Consider the following 10,483-nt stretch of genomic DNA (forward strand, 5'->3'; position numbering starts at 1 on the left):
TCGACTTAAATGCGCGCATTATGCAGGAAGTTTTTCTATGGAAGAAGCACATCAATTTCGTATGGTGGCTTTTAGACACATTTATTGCGGGAATCTGTAATTTGAAATGCTTTACGAGCGTATTAGCCAGCTTGATAGGTTCTTCTGGTTTTTAATTACGTTCGGACACGTACAATCTTCATGCGAATTGTTTTTTTTTTTTCGATTTGACGATTGGAAAGGAGAATTGGATGTATTTCTTGTTGTACGTGCCGAGACCTTGTAAATCAGAGAGGAAATTAACGCTAATCATGCTCCTGTTCCCGGCAGGCAGGCAAACAATATTTACTTTTTAAAATAATTCACATTCAGGTTGACAGACCATGGTACATTTTCTCGACCTATAATGATAATGAATATAATGCTTTGATGTTTATTTCCAGAAATAGTACAACAACTAAATTAGCAATAGAAAAACTTTGAAGTAAACATGAAAATCACTGAAACCTGTAGCTTGTATGTGATATTGACCTCTGATATAATATAATCCTGCACGCAGAAAATCACTGATATATTTAAAAAACAAGCGATCAAAGCTTATCACAATCATGATCTATCCAAGAATATTGTAGGTATATAAAATGGGAGTTGAATTACCATTACCCATGAAGAAAACTCTTGTTATGGTATAGCCTGTTTCAAAACCTGACAATAATAATATAATATTGTTTTCAAAATTAAATCTAATTCATTATCACCATTTATCTCGGTGGTTCTATATATCGGAAAGTCAAAGTCTCGCAAATATCGATCCATTTTATTCAAGATATATACTAGCAAAAAGTTTTAAAATAAATTCAAATTCCAACTCTATTTTAACTGGAATGGAAAGTATCAACATAAATGAAATATACATTTTTTTATTGAGGATAAGAAATTAAAGAAAAAGAACCAGTGTTAGAACGGTTATTAAAGATTGAAATTGTACATTTGCTTGCGGATAATTCTTGAAGATGTTAAGTTTTTCACTTCACGTCGACTCTGAGCGTTGAATTTTCTTTTTTTTCTGTTTTATGTTCTGTTGGTGATGAGTTCGGATGTTTTTCAGTTTTGCTCGATTTCAAATCTTGGGGTGTTTCTGTTTCTTTACTCTTATCGATTTAAGTATTTTTTTTCATTAGTTTTGTGATTAGAATTCCAGATTTTTTCAGTTGGTTCAAGTTGTATGTATCTCCATTGACAATAAGAGAGTTTCACTCTAGCTTATTTTTAATGAGCAATTAGAGTTTTTTGATCTTCACGATCTTCTGAAATCGGTCTTCAAGATTCTATTTTGATTATCGTGATTTGTTATTAATTAATTCATATTTCTTTCTTCTAAATATTCTTCTGTTAGTTCTTTGACACTATCTATAACAAACTGAAGAAGCGGCTCTGGTCATTTGTCGGTATAGCACCAATTTTAATATTTTCTTTATGATGAATAGGGATACCTATTCCTCTTCCCAGTCTATCCTTCCTTACTACTTTGTAAACCTGCACAACTATCGTCTAAAGTGATTGGGGACAACCGTGTTTCCGTTGATATCCATTATTTCAAGTCAACTTGACCTGTTAGTATGTTAGTAAGTGTTTGATTTTTTAAATTTGATTTCATAACAGTTCACCTCGTTTGATTAAGCTGAAAGTTTACGCACTCGTTTTGTTTTCGTGACAATGTAAGAATTTTATTCTGACTTTTTAAATCCAATGTGGTGGTTGCTGCAAATTGGTGATATAAGACTCTTTCAATGTGTACCATTATCACAAGGCAAATTTGAGCCATTTTGTCTATTTGATGATGATGCATTAGCATGATTGATTTTAAATGACGTCTCGATGTTCATCATATTCACTTATCATAAATCCCTTTCATTTGATATACTTATAATACGGTTTATTATGGTCAATTAGATATAGGAATAAAATACTTTGTCTAATTTCCACTTACTTAATGTATTAATGTACCAAGGTTTCGGTTTTTACACCATTCACAAGTGTTCTAAAACTACTGACCTAAATAGAAATATCGGACATGGCTTCCAACAAATTCATTTTCTTTCCTTCACTACATGTATGTAAGATTTTGAGGTTTTCCTTACTTATTTTGTGGTTTGTTTCTTGTAGATGTTCGTACATAGAAGATTTTTTGTCTACACCGATGTGTACACGGAGTCTTACTTCGAAATTTCTGCCGGTCTGGCCTGTATATACTGCAGAGTATTCACTACATTCTATTCTATATATGCCAGATTTCTTCATTCTGTCACGTCTAGGTTTTGCATTAAATATGATTTTGCCTAAATTATTATCACTTATGAAAGATGTTATTATGTTGAATTTGGAAAAGTAATTTTGAATATTTACTGAAAGTTTACCTGAGTAATTAATGCTGCTATATTTGTATGTATTCTGTTCTTTGATGTATGGGTAAAGTTCTCTCATAATAGTTTTATGGGTTTTACCTAAAATAATCTTTTCGATTAAGGGCACAGGTACCTGATTATTGACCGTTATTTGTTTGATGACTTTCAATTAATTCTGAAAATTCTCTTCAGGTAATTGGATTGTGAATGCTCTGTGTATCATGGACCTAAAAGCTGCTAATTTATGTGAGGTTGGACTGAAAGAGTTGAAGAGGATCGTACAATCTGTGAATGTATTCTTTGAAAACCGTTGTTAATTTTTAAAATATTCAAATCTTCTATGTACGAACATCTACAAGAAACAAACCACAAAATGAGTAGGGGAAACCTCAAAATCTTACATACATGTAGTAAAGGAAGGAAAATGAATTTGTTGGAAGCCATGGAAATCAATAAATCAATTAAATACTCAAAATATAGAATCCTTAACGAACAAACAAATTTCTATAGGTCTCCACTTTTGAATTTATAAAGATGACAACGCAATTAATAACAGTTTGAAATTTATATAGTTGGTAATGATGAATGTAGATATATATCTTATTACCTACTCTCGGATATATATACTACGATATTTCTATTTAGGTCAGTAGTGTTAGAACATTTGAGAATGGTGTAAAAACCGAAACCTTGGTCGTATTAATATCAATACATTAAGTAAGTGGAAATTAGACAAAGTATTTTATTCCTATATCTAATTGACCATAATAAACCGTATTATAAGTATATCAAATGAAAGGGATTTATGATAAGTGAATATGATGAACATCGAGACGTCATTTAAAATCAATCATGCCAATGCATTATCATCAAATAGACAAATGGCTCAAAATTGCCTTGTGATAATGGTACACATTGAAAGAGTCTTATATCACAAAACGTGATATTCCTGCAATGAAAAGATTTTATTTGTTTTACATACTTTGGCAAGATTGCTAAAATTACCAAATACTTTGAACATGAAGCACAAGTTTTTAATAAAACTATAACACTTTATCGTCAGATTTTCAATAGACATAGATTACAAAACCGTAGAAAACCGCAACACGTTTTTCGCTATACGAAAGAACACGTCAATTTTTATTTCTAGGGAGACTAATTCTGATATGAAAATCATACCCGAAACTTCACTCCCCCTCTGCGGTCAGTAGGGGGGTGAAGTTTTGGATATGAAGGGGAGGGGGTAATACATCATTCGAAAGGTCTGTTGTCTCTCTATTACCTCTGTAATTTTTTTCGAAATTGGTTCATTCGTCATTGAGAAATTCATTAAAGAGAAAACAAAAAATTTGCTGTCATTCATTTTAATGAGGAAGTCAACAACAAATAATATCAGTGGAAACAAAATCAATAGATGAATTGTTCAAAATGACCCCCACCTAGTTCCATACAATAATACAGTCTACTCTCGAAAGCGTTCTGTACATTATTCAAGATGTCCGGAGTCAGATATCGGCATTCCTGAGCAATTCTCTGTCGCAGGTCTTCTAGCTTTGTAGGCTTGGTAGAGTACACGTTCGACTTCGAATGTCCCTACAGAAAAAAGTCCATCGGTGTGATATCAGGTAATCTAGCTGGCCATTCCAATAGGACCCCTTCTGCCGATCCAACGCATTGGAAAACGTTTGTCAAATTGTTTCGCCCGAACATCAAAATGTGGGGGTGTACTATCCTGCTGAGATGTTATTTCATTTTCTTCTAAAGTGTCATCATTTTCTAAAATTCGTGTAATCATAGGATCTACACAGTCTTGTAATAGATTTAAGTATGTGTCTCCGTTGAGATTACCTTCAATAAAGAATGGTCCAACAATATGATTACCAAAAATGCCGGCCCAGACATTCAATTTTTGTGGAGTTTGTGAATGTTTTACCATCACCAAATGAGGATTCACATCGCTCACAATTATGTCTATTCACTTCACCATCATCATTCATCACCATTCATTTGTCTGAAAAACATGTGTTGTATAATATGTTTGGATTATTGATCATTTTCTCGCTGAATACTTCTCAAAAACTGAAGTCGACGATCAAGATCATCTTAGTTTATTTCCTGAACTAGCCCTATTCTCAAAGGATGGAATTAGTAGGCTTTCAAAATCCGCAAATATACTAGTAGTTGATACACCAGTCGTTCTAGGTACTTGTCTGATATATTGTCGATTATCCATTTGTACATGTCCTAAAACTGGAACTTCAACTCCGTCATTTCTGACAGGACGGGATTCTTCTTCTGTTGTGAACAGAACCTGAAGTTCGAAACTTATCCTTTTACTGTTTAACGTATTGATGGCTCAAGTTGTGGTCTGGATGATTCGTATTATAAATTCTTGCAGCAGCTTTAGCACATTCATTATTTCGATGTTAGGTTGCAACAATTTCTCTTCTCTCTTTAGTAGAATGAACCGTGTTGAAACACAGTGAACAAGGATTACTGAATAATAATTCGTGAAGAAGTAACAGTGACCAACTATCTACGTTTTCTTCTGCGACAACTAGGACGGGATTCTTCTTCTGTTGTGAACAGAACCTGAAGTTCGAAACTTATCCTTTTACTGTTTAACGTATTGATGGCTCAAGTTGTGGTCTGGATGATTCGTATTATAAATTCTTGCAGCAGCTTTAGCACATTCATTATTTCGATGTTAGGTTGCAACAACTTCTCTTCTCTCTTTAGTAGAATGAACCATGTTGAAACACAGTGAACAAGGATGACTGAATAATAATTCGTGAAGAAGTAACAGTGACCAACTATCTACGTTTTCTTCTGCGACAACCAGATTCAACAAAAAATACCAGTGCATAAAAATCAAACAGTGTCATCCATTTCAGAACGTATACTACTAATTGAATACATTCTAGAAAACCTAGAAATCTAGAATCTAGAAAATCTAGAAGACCTGTGACAGAGAATTTTTCGGGAATGCCGATTTCTGACTCCGGACAGCTTCAATAATGTAAGGACGCTTTCGAAAGTAGACTGTATCATTGTATGGAACTAGACGGAGATCATTTTGAACTCTTTATTCATTGATTGAGTTGCTATTAATATTACTTTTGTTGATTTCTTTAATAAAATGAGCGACAACGAATTTTCTGGTTTTTCTTAAATAAAACGTTCAACATTTAATTTCTCGATAACGAATGAACCAATTCAGAAAAAAACTACAGAAGTAATAAAGGGACAAAAGATCTTTCGAATGATGTATCACTGCCATTGAAAAAAATAAAGGGAGTAGTTGCTGATCGCAGGAGGGTAAAGTTTTGAGTATGATTATCATATCAGAATTATTCCCCTCAAAAATAAAACCTGAAGTGTCCTTTGAAATTTTCGATTACGATTACGTCCGTTTCTGACTTACAGGGGGGGGTCAAGTTTTCATTGGAACGCCCTGTATATTTTAAGACATATATAACATTCAGAGAGTTCCATTATTTTTCATTCTGTCCCGAAGGGAATTAAATGAATCCAGAAAAAACTTGATCTGACTGAATGCGATTAGTAAAAAAGGATCAACTAAATGACTCCATGACGCATCCTGCTATAAATTGCTCCCCATCGCGAAGAATGTTGATGGGTAAAAAAATCCAAGTAATATATGAAATTTAAAAATAATGCATAACAATGAAAAACACTGTTTACGTTCCTCGTTTTGCAAGACTTATCATGGGCAACGTGCAGTTCTTGGCCATGTAAAGCCTCTGTCAGTAGTTGTGAGAGCGACCTATTGGCAATACGTTAATGAATAAAAGAAATATGTCAATGTTAGAAATATGTCAAAATCTAAGGAAAATGTATGTATTTATTAGATAAACTTCGTTTTCTACAATTTAAGATAGTATTCAGCGAAAATTTCAAAATGAAGTGTTACTTAGATACTCACCAAGTATCAACAAATTCCATTACACATCTCAATTCGTACATGAATTAATTCCATGAGAGTAAAGATATATCTTGAATAATTTATTTTAGTATTGGAATGTAAGAGACTGTAGATATTTTCGATGTTTTATAAAATTACATTTTCAGCTTGTGACTTTACTTTTGCTAGAATTTATAAATTTGCTAAGTATTCTCTCCAAATTAAATTATTATCTTCTCACTGAAAAAACGATATCTAATCGAGCATTTACATTCGGGGTCTTTGCACATGTGAAAATAAGATGAAAAGTAGTGGAAACTCAATCAACATATACAAATTTCCTCAAACTGTTCATCAGAGGGTAAAGTAGAATAATATTTGAATCAACCGTGCTACGAATCGCACGGTAAAAGATGAGGTTTCGTTAATTTTTAGCATGCCTAAGTTTCGACTTGTGGGAATTGTCATTCATATGGCGTGGTCAACGTAAAAAACCATTTCCAACTGATTTTCTATAATACACAAATAAATTCAAAATTTCAAAGGTGGCAAAATCTTCAATCAACTATTCAACATCAAGAAAACCTTCTTTAACTTTCGAAAGTTCGATAGTGTTCGTGAGAAGTATAAAAACATTTCTTATTTTGGGACTGTGATGAATAAAAAAAGTGAAAATATACTTAGATATAATATACAGGCCGTTTTTTTCGTCTGATCCCCCACTATTGCTATCTCGGAAACAGAAAAACCTACAAGGTCAGTTGAATCGGACAAAAGTTTCCTATTTTGCAGAACTAGAATGATCTCTTTTCAGTTCAAGAGTATTGGTGGTTGCTATTGAAATGTTCGTCAAAAACTAGAATTTTCGAATTTACTTTTTGACTCTACCGCATCTATTTTGAATGATAAAATGCAGAGGAACTTTCAATAGTGTTTCATATTGTATGACCATACAGTGATGATGAAAAAAAACCTCGGAAAATACACCCGTACTCTAACAATACACTTATATGACCATAATCCGTTTCATAATGATATCCATTATGATACAGATTTTTCATAACGATACAGATTATCAACCAATAGGAACCCATAATTTTTCAATCAAGAATCCTGTTCCTTTGTTTGTCCTAGATTCTAACCTAAGTAACTAATTGCTTTATTTGTCAAAATCAGTTTTCATATTACCTACCTATATTATCAAAATGTCTGAAAACAGCGATATAGAAGGAATACCATCGACTCCAATATTTTTAAAAGATCAGATTAATTACAGTTGTTATATTCAATATAAATATAATTAGAATCTTTATAGTTTTCATATATCCATGATAATACCATTAAGTTTGTGTTTTTTTAAAAAAATGTGAGTTAATTACTGTAAATGTGTTCAATACAAATATAATATTTATAGTTTTTCATTATTTATCTGGTTTAGAAAAAATAGCGTATGCAACTCTCATGTAATGGATATTAATACACTCGCATATACCATACAAAACTCGCCTTCGGCTCGTTTCGTATCCCGGTTAATGCTCGTGTCTTAATAACCATCATTACATGATCGTTGCATAATATACTATTATTGTAATACACAGCTGAATTTGTTATTACAGTGGCTAAAAAAGTCGATGAAAAATACTAGAAGTTCGTATTTCAAAAAATGAAAAATGATGTGAAATCTAACGAACAAAACGTTGAATTGCAAAATGATTCATTTCTGATTACAACATATACCATAACAGGAAAAAGTACGAACAACTTATTGAGCAGTTAGTTTCATTCACCCTGGATATAGTGTTGTCGAATGGTATCAAAAGAAGGACTTTCTGTGTCTGTCAGAAGTGAGATTTTCTGTGATTATAAGATAGCTTTCAGGCAGATAGGGAAATAAAAAAATTTCTCCAACTACTACATGGTACTCGAGCATGAAGAACAGATATTTTGCAGATCAAACGAGAGTTTTACAATAAAATATCGTCAAAAAATTATACAGTAACTTTGTGGACTACCTCTAGCAGTAGATATATTGAGACAAATATTTTTTGGTGGTAATGGTACTTTTTTCATATAAATATTACCTCATCATAATATTCCAAAATTGCAGTATACAAAAAAATTTAAGTGATTTCTAGTTGGAGTTGTTAAGCTAATGTGTTTATTTTTGAAAATGTTCAATTAATCCACTAGTGAATATTACTGAAGTTTTTTAACAACACCAAGTGATCATCTTGAAGATTATCTCTTGGTGATCGAAATACATGTCGAGGTATTAAAATAACGGTTTGGTGTTGGGAAAAAACTCCAGTAATTACTACACCAAAGGTTACAAACAGTGCATCATAACCCACTAGTGACACATTTCGTCCATGAAATCACTTGTAGGTAACACATCATTACGAAAATCAAAATAATCGAAATTGGGAAATATGTGGAAAAATATACTGGTATATTCATAGTTATAGTTGACGTCTATTTGTAGGTTTCTAAAAATGACAAAGTGCTACGTACGTTCGATCAAGTTCAACAACATCGTATGATAGCTCAATTATCCCTCTTGCTTACTTGTTTACTTCCGCTTTTAACCTGATCGAATATATCTAATCTCCGAAATACGCTGTATATATGCCCCAATCTGAGGCTGTTTTTTGGAGAAGCTTGGCCCGTTGCAATGTTGACGATACAGAAGATCACTACCCTCAGAGCCAGTACTGGCCAACGCAGTAACAGCATCCAACGTCGAAAATATAAATTTTCATTTAGATTTGAATAATTTTTCGACTACAAGGATGGCTCTAGAAAATTTTTATTTTGGTTAATATTTATATTTTCCAAATGAAACTATAGACAAAAGTTGCTACTTGTCTTACGCTCGACATTATTTGAAAGTTCAGTATTTTTGACTACGTCAGTACTTCTTCAGAAAAAACTAAAAGAGTTTGCAGAGTTACACCTGCTTGATTTTCCCACGAGAGATCGTAGCAGGACGATGCCGGTCGGCGCCTCGCGCAAAACAACTGACAATCTACTGAATATTAATGAGGCTACTACGATTAAGAGTGGTAATTTGTTAATTAATTCGAGTTGTATGCGTAGCCTACTGCAGGATTTATTGCCATTGGTAAAAGTTATAATAATACGTTTATTCCGGCGTTTATAACCATCTGAGCGCAGACAAATATGGTGCTTCTTTTCTTTTTCTTCCCCTTGAATGTAGGTAATGTCCCGCATTTCTGCGCGATGATTATCCTGAGGTCTTCAGGAATATACTTATGATACTTTACGCTATTCATTACTGGTGCAGTTTTCCTAGTTGTCCTGATTTGTCTGCAAGTACCAGCAGAACTAGTAACTCTTCGGTATTGATGACAAAAAATATTCCTGCATACTAATTTCTCAACGAGGTAATACATTCCATTTTGACGTAATGACGAGACTTATATGGATGACAGAGAGATCCAGTTGCGGAGCAACAAAATATTACACACACATCATCAACTTGTGTAATCTCAATATTCATTAAATCGTCAGTACTTTAATAATTTTGTTATTATAAATTATTTTTTCCTATATAAGGAATGTTTAAATAACATGTATTCCGTTTAGTTTGAGTTAATTGTGGGTTGTCTCCTCTAGTATTCAGCATTTCAACCATTGTGGTTTAAAAGCTGTGATTATTTCAATGACATGAATGAGAAACATTTTTGTCTAATTTCCGCTAGTTTTTAGGACCGGTTTTGGGTTTTACCCTTTTATCAGGTATAACTTCAAACCACTATACAGGGCTTTTCATGATGAGCGTTAATTAGCCGTTTCTGGCAAACTATTCGACGGATCAACCTGAAAATTCCACAGTATGCATAAGTCAATATGACCTACACGCCTAAAATATTTTAGACGAAGCGGCGTTGTTGCTTCTACTATAAAGTAGCGGCTTCTTTGATTTTTCAAATGGAACACCCCGTATATAATATCATATTATGATTCATTATCACTTTGTCAACAAATTCATATACTATTTCCCTATACCTATCTATTACCGTTTAGAAGATATAAATTAATTTTGATATTTTTTTTACAAAACATGAACTTTTATAGATGCTGATAATCTTGAACTCTCTTGCACTAAAACGATCAAATTTGAAATGGAGTGGAGTGATACTATGAGGATCTT

This window comes from Leptinotarsa decemlineata, unplaced genomic scaffold (assembly GCF_025532065.1).
Source record: "Leptinotarsa decemlineata unplaced genomic scaffold, Ldec_3_MD MMD2_tig00001393_RagTag_RagTag, whole genome shotgun sequence".
Classification (NCBI taxonomy): domain Eukaryota; kingdom Metazoa; phylum Arthropoda; class Insecta; order Coleoptera; family Chrysomelidae; genus Leptinotarsa; species Leptinotarsa decemlineata.